This window comes from Tachypleus tridentatus, chromosome 7 (assembly GCF_004210375.1).
Source record: "Tachypleus tridentatus isolate NWPU-2018 chromosome 7, ASM421037v1, whole genome shotgun sequence".
Lineage (NCBI taxonomy): Eukaryota > Metazoa > Arthropoda > Merostomata > Xiphosura > Limulidae > Tachypleus > Tachypleus tridentatus.
In genome coordinates this window covers 79,426,403-79,443,111 of record NC_134831.1, presented here as the reverse complement: position 1 = coordinate 79,443,111, position 16,709 = coordinate 79,426,403, and the positions used below count along the sequence as shown (strand labels likewise).

Below are 16,709 nucleotides of genomic sequence, written 5' to 3'. Positions count from 1 at the left end.
CGAATTTAATTGTCATAATGAAATTATGTGTATCAGAACAGTGATTTGTACGTGATAATCGATTAGGATGCTAGGAATGGCAACCATAACAATTGTAGAAATAAGAATAATTTTAACACATAGGTAATGAATAGTTTGCCAGTTCCACTGATTGTTCTAAATAGTTTTGTAAACATTGTGCATAGTTTCACACAGAAAATATTGGGTTTGATCCAATGGCACGCGGACTGTAAAACTTAAAACCATTAATTTAGGTAAAATGTAATATTTACAAAACTTAACATTGTGGGACAGGTTATCAGTTAGTTTTCAGTGCGAGATTTCTGATAGTCACATAGATGTGGTAATTCTAAAAACATCATTTTTCCCAAAATGGTATTAAGTTTCACATAGTTGAAAAAGATAACGTGGTAACTGTTTTATTTCAACCTTGGCTTAGTATCATATTTGAGCAACAACATACGTGAGTCACATTTAACACATAGTAATGTGAAACTTAATAAGCAAAGTTATAAATATGTTTATAGTCTTAGATGAGAACTTTTAGTGCTCTTTTTCACAAGGAAAAACTATTTTATTTGTTTTATAATATGTTTACTTCCAAGCATCATTCTAATATTTTAAAAACTGTAAGTCCAAACGTTTATAGAGTGCCATGAATCAAAGAGGTTCTTGAGTTTACATATATATGCATTTTCGTGGTAAGCTATGAACAAATGTAAACTTGGAAAGCAGCAGAGCAGTTAGTTTAAGTAGACGAGAAATCACATTTATTCGATAATACAGGTAATTGAACGACTTACTTTCAATGGAAACGATTTATCACTTTGAATTAATTACTTAGTTAACAAATTGTTTTTCGTATATTTTAACTGATTTTTTTAAACTGTACTTCTATTTATAAAATTGTTTTGCGTGTGTAACCTACTTTGAAACACACATTATACATGGTTCTTACAAGTGAAACTATTCTGAAAACAGGTAGATCACAGGTATATTCAAACTGCTTTGCGCGAAATTCAAAAAACAAACTAACAAACTGGTAGTTCCCTCTAGTAACCAAGACAGTCTCGAGTCTTGTGTTTGATTTAAACCCAAGTGTCTATTTCACGTTCTTTATCATACTGAATAACGCTGCAGTATGAGTGTTTAAGAAATGTTACGCTAACATTAGTAAGTGCCACGTAAAATTTGTTTCCTTTCATCAAGAAGGGCCCGGCATGGCCAAGCGTGTTAAGGCATGCGACTCGTAATCTGAGGGTCGCGGGTTCGCATCACGATCGCACCAAACATGCTCGCCCTTTCAGCCGTGGGGGCGTTATAACGTCACGGTCAATCCAACTATTCGTTGGTAAAAGAGTAGCCCAAGAGTTGGCGGTGGGTGGTAATGACTAGCTGCCTTCCCTCTAGTCTTACACTACTAAATTAGGAACGGCTAGCACAGATAGCCTTCGAGTAGGTTTGTGCGAAATTCAAAAACAAACAATTCATCAAGAATGACGTCAGTTTCAAATGAACAACTAGCGTCATCTGTGAACATAATTATGGTATAGGCGGGGAAGGAATTTAATAAATACTTCAAAACTATTGGAAACACTTGTGATAATACTTGTTATGATGAAATTTCTTTGACTTATTTCAGATGGATATGGTACTTACATTGATCCTAATGAAGAATACTAAAAGTAAGATGAAAATTCTATCCCCAATATTTACTAAAAAATTGGCATAGACAACAAATATGAAAAGATGTTTGATCTCCATATACTTACTATTTTTTTATGCTTACTAGTGGCTCAACGGTATGTCTGCGGACTTACAACGCTAAAAATCGGGTTTTGATATCCGTGGTGGGCAGAGCACAGATAACCCATTGTGTAGCTTTGTGCTTAATTCAAAACAACAACTATTTTTATGAACCAGAAAATCTGTTCGATTTAGAATCTCTTGTTAATAATCGACATCATATCAATATAATTATTTATTATGCTGCAAGTTAAATATGTTGTTTCTTCAAAATGTGACGAGTTTCTTTATAACTTTGTCTTTCTTCAATAGTACAGCTTAAAACACAGACCTTTAATCTTTGTTGGGAAAACGTTCTCTGTTTTCAAGAGTCCTAGAAGGACTAATAAAATGAATGAAAACCATATGATCCGAGAGTTTTCAAAAGGTGGACCTTTCTTTTGCAGAGGCAAACTGGGAATGGTGGTGTAATAGAATTTGTGATATTTATATAAAGAGAGCTCAGTAACATCATGAAGATCATCCCGTTTCCCAGGAAGTGTCTATTTCTCTATATACTGTTATAAGCGTCTCAGTTCCGGTAGAATATATTTGATGGTGAGAGTGTGAGTGAAAAGGTGTTAGGGATATTTTGCTACAGGAATGGTTAATTATATGTATATTTAAAACTATACTTAAGTATTTAAATAAAATAAAGACGACACCTGGAGACTAATTGAAAAATATGTTATACTAATCTGCGTATAAAAACAGGTATGAATAAGTATTCCAAATAAATAGTAAGTTGCAGGAGCAACAGCTTCAACATTACATGAGAAAAATATTTCTTATGGGGACGAAACCAATGAATGAATATCATATCGACCATATTTCCTAGTGTCAAGTGTGGCCGGTTTACAAAAAGTTTGTATTAAATTAAAATAAATCAGAAGTGAATAACTCAATAAAATTTGTAAATAACAATTATATTAAAAGTCAAATAAAACAAACAAACAGTTACAAGTTGAATTGTAAGAATAATTAAATTAATATGCATGTACTTAGTTTTGTTTTCTAATAATTGGTTTAGATGAGTAACTTTCTGATTATTTCATAGAAAAATCCACATATGATTTTGTACCACCAGGCTTTGCTTGTATAATATAAATGTTCATAATCACTGGCCCAACATGGTCAGGTGGATAAGGCACTCGACTCGTAACCTGAGGGGGGCGAGTTTGAATCCCCGTCGCACCAAACATGCTCGCCCTTTTAGTCGTGGCGGCGTTATAGTGTGACGGTCAATTCTACTACACTTTAATTAAAGAATAGCTCAAGAGTTGGTGGTGGGTGGTGATGACTAGCTGCTTTCTCTTTAGTCTTACACTGCTAAATTAGCGACGGCTAGCGCAGATAACCCTCGTGTAGATTTGCGCGAAATTCAAACAAACAAACTTATCAAAGGTCCTGCCAAGGACAAAAAACCAATCGCAAAGGTTTGGTACAAAATCATTCCAAGTTGGCAATATTATAAGACTTGTTCTGGTAGTAGCATCTGATGTATCAATCGTAACACAAACATTTGTTACTGTAAACTAAGGATTTCTTAATGCTTCAGTATGACAGATACACTATGCAGCTGTTTCCACAAATACTAAAATACTGGAGCACTTTGTGATAGAGAACCCAGGATAAGAAAAGATATTACATTTAAGGCATGCTTTACAAAAAACACAAACTACAATAACGATTCCAAACTCACAACAAAATTCCACAAAGTGTAACTCAAGTTATCCATTGATACAACACGTTCAATGAAATACTCATGTTTTTACTTCTGCGTGATAATTGGTAATAATTGCTTCAAAAAATTCCTAAGATTTCAAAAGCCTTCGTATAGCTTTGCGCAAAATTCAAAACAAACAAAAAACAAACATCCAAACAGATAAAAATGTTTTTCAATGTAGTAGTACGGAGGTAAAACAAAATATACTAGAAGTCTATGATGAAAGTAGGAATGACCTGATATCAATATTTGAAACGTGTCCTTGTTGTCGGGAATCCACTAGAAGTCTGTGATGAAAGTGAGGATTACCTGATATCAATATTTGATAAGACATCTCAGTAGACCAAACATGGTTTTTAACAGACAGAGACTTCAATTTTTTTATTCTCTTTGGTAAAAAAAAAAAAAGATTTCCGAGTGTAGAAAATAATTTTTTACTATTATGACTAAACACACGTCAGAATATTGAAAAGGGAAACATTGAGTGTTTAATTTCAGCACGAAGAACTTTGTTGCTAGAAAATTTTACACTTTGCTGGTTTATGGTTTACATCTCTTTGCTGCAAAAATTTGTTCTGTACTTTCGGAATAAAGTTGACGGTCAAACCCAGTATTCAACAGGGTTTAGACAGGAACAACCCAAGAGGTGGCGGTGGGTGTTGCTCACTAGCTGCTATCACTCTGGTCGATCTGTTGACATTTAAAGAAGTCCACGTAGTGATAACCATCACTTGGTTTTGCTGTTAAGTTCTAAAATAATCAAACAAATAATACTTAGCTGAACTTTGTATTACATTATAAACATAATAAAAAAGAGAACAGAATCATTGTAATGTATTCAAAATATCACAAAACGCCTCTGTTATTAAGAATAATAGTTCACGTTTTAGCAGTGTTATCAAACTTTCAAAACTCTAGAACTAGAACTGAGGTAAAAGGGAAGGAAGGAGAAGTAGTGATCGATTATTAGTAATTCCGGAATTAATATTGACGTTTGTTATTGACATATTACGTACATGTTTCCTGTGTTACTGCTATAGAAAAACTTCCATCAGTTAAGTGTTTAAATGGAAAAACCTACACGTTCGTATCGACAACTGGGCATCAAGATCTGCTATTAAAAATACGATTATTTTAACTGAATGGGAAAAGGTTTAATAACATACCAAACAATTCAAGTTTGGAAAGACTTTATTACGAACCATACTATAGGAACTTTAATATGTGGGTTATCAAAAATGTACATTTAGACGAACAAACCCTATTTTATGATGGTTGTTCTGTAGTCGGAGTGTTGCTATAGTAGAAGGATGCATGATTATAATATTATGTGACGTCATCATTGTTTATTATTAAGTCCAAAGCACTGAAATCTGATGAAAGCAAAAGCTTTATCATTCATTAAAATCAATGGCATTTCATCAGTTATCCCCAGACAAATATAAAATCAGGATGTTGTGTATTGTGTGACTACACAAACAGATAGTTATTTCCAAATGTGTATAAATAAATTAATTCTGTTTTATATCTGCAGTTACATGTATCATTTACGAAATACTGTAGCACGTGTATATGAAAGATTGATGTCGGCATGACATTCAATCAATACACAACAAAAACTGCTATTTCAAGGGGTAAAATTGTAAATAAAATTATAATACAAGTCTGTAAATGCCTCTTCATTCAAAAGAGATTGGTTTATTAAGTATTCCCTTTATAATAATATTACATATGTACCACTATTCACATCTCAAACCTTAACTAAAAAACAATAACGAATTGGTACGCGGTACTTAATCGCGTTACGTTCCGGTCAAATGAACGTATTAATCAATCATAAGAATTTGCGCTAAATAGAACAAAATATGCTAAAACGTAAACGGAAGGTTTTTACAGTACACAGCCAGTTTGTGAAACATTTGTTTATATCTCTACTATAGATGTGCTTATTACTAAAATAGAATGGTTCAAGTTTTTACAAGCCCGGCATGGCCAAGCGTGTGAAGGCGTGCGACTTGTAATCTGAGGGTCGCGGGTTCGCATCACGATCCCGCTAAACATGCTCGCCTTTTCAGCCGTGGGGGCGTTATTATGTGACGGTCAATCCCACTATTCGTTGGTAAAAGAGTAGCCCAAGAGTTGGCGGTGGGTGGTAATGACTAGCTGCCTTCCCTCTAGTCTTACACTGCCAAATTAGGGACGGCTAGCACAGATAGCCCTCGAGTAGCTTTGTGCGAAATTCAAAAACAAACAATCAAGTTTTTACTGACTTTATGCCAAATTATGCAACTAATTTTACGCTAATTAGTGTATTTTGGAACAGAAAATCATGCCAATACACACACACACACACATATATGCACACATATATATATATACATGCACACATATACATATATATATAGACACACACACACATACTTCATAATTATTAATAATTATATTGTATCTACATCTGTAGCTGTGGCGCTGATAGCCCTCGCGTAACTTTGCGCGAAATTCAAAACAAACAAACAAATCTGTAGCTGTGTAAATGAATTATTTGTGGATCACATTGCTTGAATGTTTACAGTATTTCAAGGTTTCACACACTAAAACGCAGTTTTTAATAACAATACGAATTTATGTAAAACGACAGATCATTTGGTATAACGTATTTGTAACTTTAATAACCTTATACGGTAAGTAATTATATTTCACATTAAACCTTAATGCTGCTAAATGAACATTGTTTTTGGTATTTACATGATGAGACATTACGATTACAGGGGAAGAAATAAACGTTAGTTCATAACTTCTCATAATTTATTTCTTCTTTAGGTTTGCCTTCCAGTGGCTTAGCGGAAAGTGTGGTAGAAGTGGAGGGCAACGTAGTTTTGTGTTTTACAAAAAACAACCAGGACGTTGACGTATTTTTTATTTTAGCACAATTACACACATAGATGTATTTATTTTACTATTTTAAGGTAGTTTAATTAATAATAAAACTTATTTACAACTAAGACAGACCAACATTACTAATCACATATCATGAGTTGGTTCAGTATACGAATAAATATTCTAACAGTTTCTTAATTTTGTTTCGCTTTTCTAAATACCCTTAGAAAATCTTAATTTTGTGATTATTTGATCTCTGATTAATCTCCATAAAATGCATATCTTATAAAAAATAGCCATTAATATATAGTTTCTATCTATCACACTTTCTCCAGCAGGGAGCTGAAACAAAAAATTGATTATAAGCCTCTTATAAAATTAAGACGGGAAAACTAACTGACAGCGCTAGTAAGCTTTGATTTTGTAATCAAGAAAAGGGAAGACAATGGATCTATAAGAGACGGACCATCTGGGTCTAATAGCAATGGATCTTACGTTATTGACTCTCGGTCTCAACTAGAAGAAGTGAAACAACAGACAGAAACGAAAACCGATTGTGAACCGAGGCATGAAAGGTTTTAGAAATGTGTAATAATGATGATCACTTATAGCTTAATTTGATTAAAAAAACAAAAACAAAATCATTATTTGCAAAACTTGCAATGCTTTTTAACAATCAGTTGTTGGTGTTTTTAATTTTATAAATTGTTGTTGCCCTGCTCGTTGTCAATTTCAAAAATTCAAGTCTATTAAAACGTTTCAAGAAATGCTGACTGATTTTATTCGACGTTTTTCGTCATGCATTAGTAGGTTTGGTTCAAAAGGAGACAACAAAGGAGAAAGGAGAAGGAAATAATAATGACGATGGTGGTGGTGTTAATGATGCTAGTGATAACCTAAAAAAGTTATATATTATTGGTTTAGCTTCAATAACGGATTACTTTCTCAATAAAGCGGTCCTTTCGGGGGGATAGCGTAGATAGCTCATTGTGTAGCTTTGCGTTAACAACAACAATAAATATGTTCTGGGCAGGTTTATGTTAAAAAAATTCAAAACGTGCTCGCGAAACTTATTCAAATGGACCAGGTTAAAAAAAAACATGTGATCATCAAACTGGATATAATGTGCTTATATCCACTTAATTGGTTGTAAAATAATAATTTATTCCACGAAGTTTCAACGCTAAGTCAAGGGATCCATTCCGAAAAATCTGATATGTTATGAGATAATATTTCATTTCCTTCGTTAAACTTTAGTCTCAAAATTAAGATTTATGAGAAAATAATCACTCATGCAGTGATCTCATAGAAGTCCACAACTGTGGGTTCGAGCAGCTGGGAAGAATGACAGAAAACAAAAGCTGTTTACATTTATGAAACAAAATTATATACGCATGTAATTTTCCATGTGAGCATATAAACATTGTAATATAGAAAACCACCATCACTATTCTAAACGAAGAAAGAGCAGAAATTACATACAATAATTTTCTTTCAAAATAATTAAAGCAACATACTGACTAAAATCTACAGTGCTTCAATGTGTCTTTTGTATCGTGAGAGATGATCATTCTTTATATCAACAATGTTTCTAAGTCTCGCGCTGATAGTTGAACTACTTTTTGCACCATCGTTTATTATCACTCAGACTGATATGGTTACGTTCATAATCAGTCAGGCGGATATGGTTACGTTTATGATCAGTCAGGCGGATATGGTTACGTGCTATTTGCCCAACACCACAATTTGATTGCATTAACTTTCTTTGGAGACTATAGGTCAATATTAGACAAATGCTTCAAATCACTGTACAGTAAATAGACATACAATTTCAATACTTTTAGTCATGTCCAGAAATCCCATTTTTAGAGAAATATATATGTGTAAAAACGGCTCGTTTGGGTTGAGAATTTTTTTTTACGTAGAGTGAACCTGACGACAATCGAAGAAGGTCGAAACGTTATTCGCTCCTCTATGTAAAAAAAATTTCTCAACCCAAACGAGCAGTATTTATATATATATTTCAATATTTTGTTTAATCAGACCAAACCTACATCCTCAGCAATCCCTGAGAATGTGGCCATCCTACACTTGAACATAGCATCGTTATATAAGAATTCTTGCGGTATAAAATCCTTATCTAAGGTATAGATTAGATCATTAGAGCAAGGCAGGGCTGGCTGAATCATGTTCACGAGGATTCTTACCAACTAGAGAGTGTCTTAATAAAACATTTGAATTAAATAATAACATGAAAAAACTTTGTAGTTTTCAAATGTCTTAATATCTTGACTAGCATAGGACAAAGAATTCATGGTAAAAGAGTAGCCTAAGAGTTGGCGATGGCTCGTGATAACTAGCTGCCTTTCCTCTTGTGAGTCTAGTTTTTCATGCTAAATTAGGGACGACCAACGTACATAGCCCTCCTGTAGCTTTGAGCGAAATCCATAACAAACAATTAAATCATTAATTTTAAACTCCGTTCAAAATAAGACAGTTTGTTTAATATTAATATAGATAGAGAAAACAAGGAATAAAGTTCCAACACATTTAAAAAAAATATTAAACCTGAATATAACTACCGAAAATATTACTCAAAGAAATCAATTGAACCTATACAGTTCTGTTTTGTTTATAACATAGATAATCGATTTGAGCTACTAATTATTTAATTTTGTTTGAAAATTGTAGATATGTTTTCAGACAATGAAACTTCGGATCACAGAAAGTTATGTGCTTGGAAATAAACTGATATGAAGCTGACCATCAGTATAGCTAATCAAATATACTATTCAATATACGTATCTACTTACAGAAATTAGGATACATATTTCATTAGTTGGTTACTAATTCTTTCTTACCTGCCTTCGTCAACAAATACTACAGGGGGACCCGTAAGTCCCTACCCATCCATATGTTATTGTGTTATATTCAATTGCGCAAGTATTATAAATTTGTTTCTTTTTTTTATACAAATATGGCAGATGTAAGCCCATTTCCACTTGAAGAGCGTATTGTGACAAGTACGTGGGTACATGAGCACAGCGAGAATGAGGGACAGCACACAAATACACTGGATACATAAGATATATGGATGGGTGGGGACTTACGGGGCACCCTGTATTTGTCTGTATTTGTTATTACTATTTACCACTTCCCGTGGAATGATAATAACTGTATAAACACCCATCGTCAGTATTTAGTTGTCAAAGATTTATGGTATGTAACACCTTCCATATTCTTTGAATTTATGTCTGTTGTGTGATTTTTGAATTAAAATAATGTATTATTGGCATACTATAACACAGCGGTCAAGTACCAAGTTTCAAAATTCTATCTAACGACCCTGGCATGGCCAGGTGGTTAAGGCACTCGACTCATAATTCAAGGGTCGCAAGTTCGAATTCCTGTCATACCAAGCATACTCGTCTTTTCAGCCGTGGAGGCGTTATAATCTGACGGTCAATCGTTTGTAAAAGAGTAGCCCAAGAGTTGGAGGTAGATGATGATGACTAGCTGCCTTCTCTCTAGTCTTACAATACTAAATTAGGGACGGCTAGCGCAGATAGCTCTTGTGTAGCTTTGCGCGAAATTCAAAACAAAACCATAACGGAAGACCCAAGATTTTAAATAATTTTTCCTATTTTACCTTCATTAAGACAGCAATGCTGCCTAATTTTTATAACCAAAAACAAAACCGATGTTTTTCACCACTTAAATAACGTAACTGCTCAAAATTTTTTTGCTAAAATAACTACCTAATTGTATCAAAATAAAAACTTTAAAAGAGTCACGAAACTTATATGTCCAGGATCAGGTTGTTATTGTTTGTGTAAAATATTATTAAAATTATATTTTGTCTCTCAAACTTTTTATTCATCTTAACATCAGAATTATTTATTTACAACCAACATCTCGGTTGTTCTTTAAGAATGTGTAAGAAATCTTAATAACTACCAAATCAGCATGAGGAATTAGAAATAAGTAGATTGATTACAGCCAGTACGGTTGTTATTAACGTCTCACGAAGCAATATTAATTTTTATACAGTTATTTTTTCTTCCTATTTGTTATGTTTTATTACTGGAAGAATTATGATTAAACAATTACGGAAGATCATAAAATCTTTACGACCATACAAGTCCTTTCATGAGAAGAGTTTACTGTATAATGTTTAGATGGGAAATTGTTGTTTGATGAATTTCACGGATATAGTTACGTTTATGGTCAGTTAGAAAAAAACAACATTGTTGTTAGCTATCTCTAATTTTGAAGTAATAGACTGAAAGAAAAAGCAGTTAATCAACATATCGTTGGCGACTTCAATCGAATAATGGGATTTGATAGAGTCACTTATAACGTACTCACGGCCTCAAAACACGAAGCGAATTTTTGTTTTCGGGTGGTAATGAGGCGCGGATGAAGGAACTTCTGATTCACAGAGCAGGAAAATTATTAAAAGCACAGATGGAAACAGTTGGATGAAAAAGTGTTTCACTTAAATTGGAAGTGGAAATGGTACGAACATATAAATATTGTTCTCGAGAAATGGTTAATGGAGACCAATTTTAGAACTATTTTCAGTGAAACACTGTTTTATATCTAATATGTTACAAAGGTAACAAATGTCATTGTAGACGTCAAATTCAGACAAAAAAATGTAATAAATTATCTGACCTTTGACCACCCATCCTTTTTCTCAGTTTAATGTCATCATTGGTATTGGCTATCTTATATGTGTGTTATGTGTTTTTATTTACTTAAGCCTGCAATTAATCAGCCATTTAGTGCATATATATCTTATTATCATTATTCATCTCCTTAAGTATAACGTTATTAAATAGAACGTGCATTTCGATGTACGTTCTATAACTTTCTTACTATCAGTTGTTGCTGTTCTGTTGCCAGTGCAAGGCTACAAAATGAGCTATTTGCACTATGCAATCTGCGAAGAATCGAGCCCTGGACTTTTGTGCTGTAATTTCGTAGATTTATCGCTGACTGTTTGGTTTTTGGAATTTCGCACAAAGCTACTCGAGGGCTATCTGTGCTAAGCCGTCCCTAATTTAGTAGTGTAAGACTAGATGGAAGGCAACTAGTCATCACCACCCACCGCCAACTCTTGGGCTACTCTTTTACCAACGAATAGTGGGATTGACCGTAACATTATAATGCCCCCACGGCTGGAAGGGCGAGCATGTTTGGCGCGACTCGGGCGCGAACCCGCGACCCTCAGATTACGAAGCGCACGCCTTAACTTTCTAGGCCATGCCAGGCTCGCTGACTGTTGAGGTATCCCTTATTGTTAGAGTAGTTAAAGAGGCGGTGTTGACTGGCTGCCTTCCATCTAATCTTTCGCATCAAGATTAATTATGTAAGGCTAGTGCGAATAGCCTATTTTGTAACCTAGTGATGGATTTCCTATCATGTATCCATTTAATATCGATATTTACTGAAGATAAATTTGTATTTAAAAATGTACATAACTTATACTGTTAAATATGTGTTGCGAGATTTCCACCTATTCGTTAAAACTGTAGATAATTCTCGAGTGTAAGAATCAATACTGTATATATATATATGTGTGTGTGTGTGCGTGCGCGTGTGTGTGTGTGTAAATAATGGTATATCGTCTGTATTGTTACGTAAACTGAAATTTTTGGAAACGTTTCTCATGTCAATAAATATAACTAACGCGACGTGTCAAAAGACAGTATATGCTACTGGTTTGCTATAATTTCTGTGCTATAAACCTCAGAAGCTATAACTGTGGTTTTTGTAACGTTTATTAATCGGGTACTTCTGAATTTTGACCAGGAACGTTTATAGATTTCGAACATTATATACTACTTAACTTCAGCAGATTTACATCGGACATTAGTACTTTTACGAAAACATTACATAACTTCAGAGATGGATATCTCGGCGTGTAGTCGGCGAAGAACACAAAGCTAGCCAGTTCACTGTGTTTTTTTTTTAATCATAGCTATACAAACTCAAAATTAATTCGTTCATCGTGAACCCTCGATAAGATATCAAGGGAGTTCTATATCAGACAAAAGACTCAATATTGTTTGGAAGTTCGTAAAACATTTGTACATAGAACATTATTTGTAATGACTATCATTGTAAATTGTGTTATTGTTTGTGTACTAAAATATATTTGTATTAAACAAACTATGCTTAGCAACCTTGTTGTCAAGTATTATAAATGGGATAAATATTTAAATTTATTTAAGTATTAAATACAAGCTAGTATTTAACTTAGTTTCAGGCTATTCGAATTTATGTTACGTTACGTAATAAATTGGAGGATTACCCGGGATAAATTGTAATACGTAACAATTCATATTTAGAGATACAAAATTAATTTTTGTCTTGGATTAATTAATAATATGCATATAAAATAATGGAACTACTCATATAAACACATAAACAATCATGTAAATATAACATAATGTTACAACATGGGATATATTGGTACATCTTGGCTGTAAAACAATTTTAAAAGAGCAACTTTAAACCTAGTCTTTATAATTCATATACTTATCAAGTTTTTTCTTAAGTTTACTGCTTCTACAACTCCAAAGGCAAAACATTTCAAAGGCTAACTAACCATACTTTTAGAAAAATTAAACTGTCTTAATTGAAAATGACACCTACCCTGCCAAAATGCATATTTGTGTCCCTTAGTTCTACTATTCTCACTGTTAAACATAGAAAAATATGATACATTAACATTATTAATTCTCTGTACAATCATAAATACCTCAATCAGATCCCCCTCGAACCCTTATTTTTCAAACTTCCCTATATTACAAACGCTCCATTATGACAAACTCTCCCATATAACAAACTCTCCCATATGACAAACTGTCCAATATGACAAACTCTTTAATCCGGATATCATTTTAGTAAACCTCCTCTGAATCCGTTCCAATAATTCAATGTCTTTCATAAGGTAAGGAGCCTAAGACTGAACACAATACTCCAAATATAATGTAACCAATGACCTGTACAATGGAATTATATCCTCTTTAGACTTGTATTCAATATTTCTCGAGATACAGCCTAAAATCCTACTTGCCCTATCACTAGCAACAGCACACAACTTGTATAGATGTAGAGACTGATCAACCATTACACCAATGTCCTTTTCCTTCATAACACTTTTATGGTTATTCCCATTTAAATTACACTTATAATTCTTATTGGAATAAGCCATGTGCGTTATCTTGCATTTATTATAATTAAAAACCCTTGTGCCATTTATTTGCTCAATTCAATAAATAACCTAAATCCTCTTTACATCTAGCAACAACCAAGACCTTATTAACATCGGAAAATTTAAGTAATTTTTTGCTCATTCCGTCTTCCATGTCAGTGGTGTAAATCAAAAACAGTAAAAGTCATAAAATTTAAAACCACTGAGGCACCCCCACTTGTGACAATAAGCTAGTTTGACGAAACTCCATTTTTAAGAACCCTCTGCTTCCTTCCATCCAGCCACTCTTGTATCTAATTTTCTAACTTATTCATCACACCTATAGAAGATACTTTTTTTTACAAACCTTTTATATGGTACCATGTCAAATGCTTTCTGAAAATTCAGAAACACACAATATACACCCTCATCCTCATCTACATAAGCAGTAATATTTCAAAGAGTGTTGAAAGATTTGTAAGACAAGATTTTCCCTTGGTGAAACCATACTGAACATCAAATACAATTGTAAACTTTATTGAATGACTTCACAAAGCATCTTTTAACATACTTTCAAAACTCTTCCCACAACTTATGTAAGGCAATGGGTCTATAATACCTAGGACAGTTTTTATCACCTACCTTGAAAAGATGAGTTATATAATTAATTTCAAATCCTGTGGTACCTGTCCACTATCCAAGGACTGACAAAAAATGGTAGTAAGTGGCTCACACAGTCAATCTTTAGCTTTCTTCAAAACCCTTGTGGGAATACTATCTGATCCAGGAGCTTTGAGCCTTATCATTTTTATTAAACTTGGCAAGTTTTTCTTAACCAGCACAGAATTAATGCAGTAATCTTGTTTGATCTTGCGTCCATTTATCAACTGTTTAAGAAGTAGAATGCTGCTTAAACCTTCGTTAATAAAAGCTGAAGAAAAAAGGAACATTTGATAATATACCCATCTCATAATCATCAGATTATAGTCCTCTTGTATTGTGTCTCAAGGGCTCTACTCTAATCATCAGATTACAGTCCTCTGGTATTCTCTATCAAGGGTTCTAACCTAATCGTCAGATTATAGTTCTCTTGTACTGTCTATAAGGGTTCTACCCTAATCATCAGATTATAGTCCTCTTGTATTGTCTATTAAGGGTTATACCCTAATCCTAACGTTTTATTTATTCCTACTTTATTTAAAGAAATCCTTACTGTTAATTTTTTTACATTTTCAGCCAAACGTTCCTCACACATCCTCTTTGAAGTCTTAATTTCCTGTTTCACCAACTTTATTCATCTTTTATAGTCTTTTGCGTCCTTGTCATACCAGTCAATTTAAATTTATGATGTTTTTCTTTAATTTTACCTGTTAAACTCTTTGTGAACAAACCAGGTTTTTTTTTACTTGCAGATAACATTTTTTATAAGAAAAGTGTTTACCTTGAATAATTAAACTTATTTTATAAAATGTTCCACATCAGATCAGTGTCCTCAGATAACTCAGTTGCCCAATTAACAATAGATAATCTTATCGCGTTCCTTCAGAATTAGCAAGCTCGCATTCCCAGCAGTGGGGGCGTTATAATGTGACGGTCAATCCCACTTTTCTTTGGTAAAAGAGTAGCCCAAGAGTTGGCGGTGGGTGGTGATGACTAGCTGCCTTCCCTCTAGTCTTACACTGCTAAATTAGGGACGGCTAGCACAGATAGTCCTCGAGTAGCTTTGTGCGAAATTCCAAAATTTTAGTTTTTAGTTTTTTAGCTTCGCTTTGAACGTTTTATCAGAATAATACGTTCAATTTCTAAAAAATGTATTCACAAAAAACGTTTATTTTTTACTTATAAAAGATAATAATTACAAAATAAAACTAACTACTTTCGTTACATCATAAATCATGTTAACCCTAAATTCCTACCACCAAACTACTAAATTCACTGTCAAGTTATGATTACTGGCATAACACGCCACTGCAATTTTATTAAAATCATTATTTTTTATAAACCTTATCGTTAGAATTACACTTTTATTAAGTATAGACTTACGTAAATTTAATGTTTTGTAAAAAAACAAACATATTGTTAACAATGGATAAAAACGGAGCACGGCCTAAGACTTACCGTGCTGGGCTGCAGCTCGGAAGGTGAAGAGTTTGAGCTGTGGTGGGATAGACGTGCTCTACTGGATAGTATGAGAGTTTATGGTGCGAGTTATGTTGCCACAAAATTACGATTTACCGTTTCTATAGACTAGCTAAAAGGTTAGTTATGGGCGACATTGACTAATAGCCTTCTATCTGTTTCATTAGTTCAAAAATAGGAACGACAGATGCAGATACCCTTGTGTAGTTTGCTTTAGTGTGCATCACAACCATGAAGATCAATCAAATAAGTGTACATTGTGCATGCTAATGACTGAACTGTTCTTTATTCAGTAGATCTAAATTAAGGTAGATTATGCCTAATTTTAATGTTTTTGACTAGGCCGTTAACTCATGATTCACACAAAAATACGTTATGTTTGTAAATAGCAACTAAACAATTTAACAAAACGTGTTTGTTTTGTGTACGTAAGTAGGACATTTACTGAGATATAAATTGTTTGTTTATTTTGAATTTAGCACAAAGCTACACGAGGGCTATCTGCGCTAGCCGTCCCTAATTTAGCAGTGTAAGACTAGAGGGAAGGCAGTTAGTCATCACCACCCACCGCCAACTCTTGGACTACTCTTTTACCAACGAATAGTGGGATTGGTTGTAAAATTATAACGACCCCACAGCTGAAAGAACGAGCATGTTTGGTGTAACGGGGATTCGAACCCGCGACCCTCGGATTTCGAGTCGGGTGTCTTAACCACCTAGCGTATGCCAGGCTTAAGATATAAATAAAATAATTTTGGGAAATGTTGTCATGTTACCACTTTTATCGCTTTTCAAAGTAAAATCTGGTATGACATGCGCTACATTAAGCTGAAGATAGTTGTGTAAGAAACCCATAAAACAAACACGTTTTCCTTCTTCTAGTCCTTAATTAATATTTTAGAAATCTGAAAGATTATAAACTACCTTAGCCTGGCACTGACATCCTATATTTTGTGGAATTTTGTCTTCAAACTAACA

General features: G+C 33.7%; 1 long non-coding RNA gene across 1 annotated transcript in view; it reads right to left on the bottom strand.

Moving 5' to 3' along the window:
- Nucleotides 1–2,742: 2,742 nt before the first annotated feature.
- The window catches only part of LOC143258033 (uncharacterized), a 45,567-nt gene continuing 31,600 nt past the window's right edge, over nucleotides 2,743–16,709 (bottom strand). Inside the window, exon 4 of the long non-coding RNA XR_013032101.1 lies at nucleotides 2,743–4,261. This is a non-coding gene — a long non-coding RNA (uncharacterized LOC143258033). The remainder of the gene's footprint in view (nucleotides 4,262–16,709) is intronic.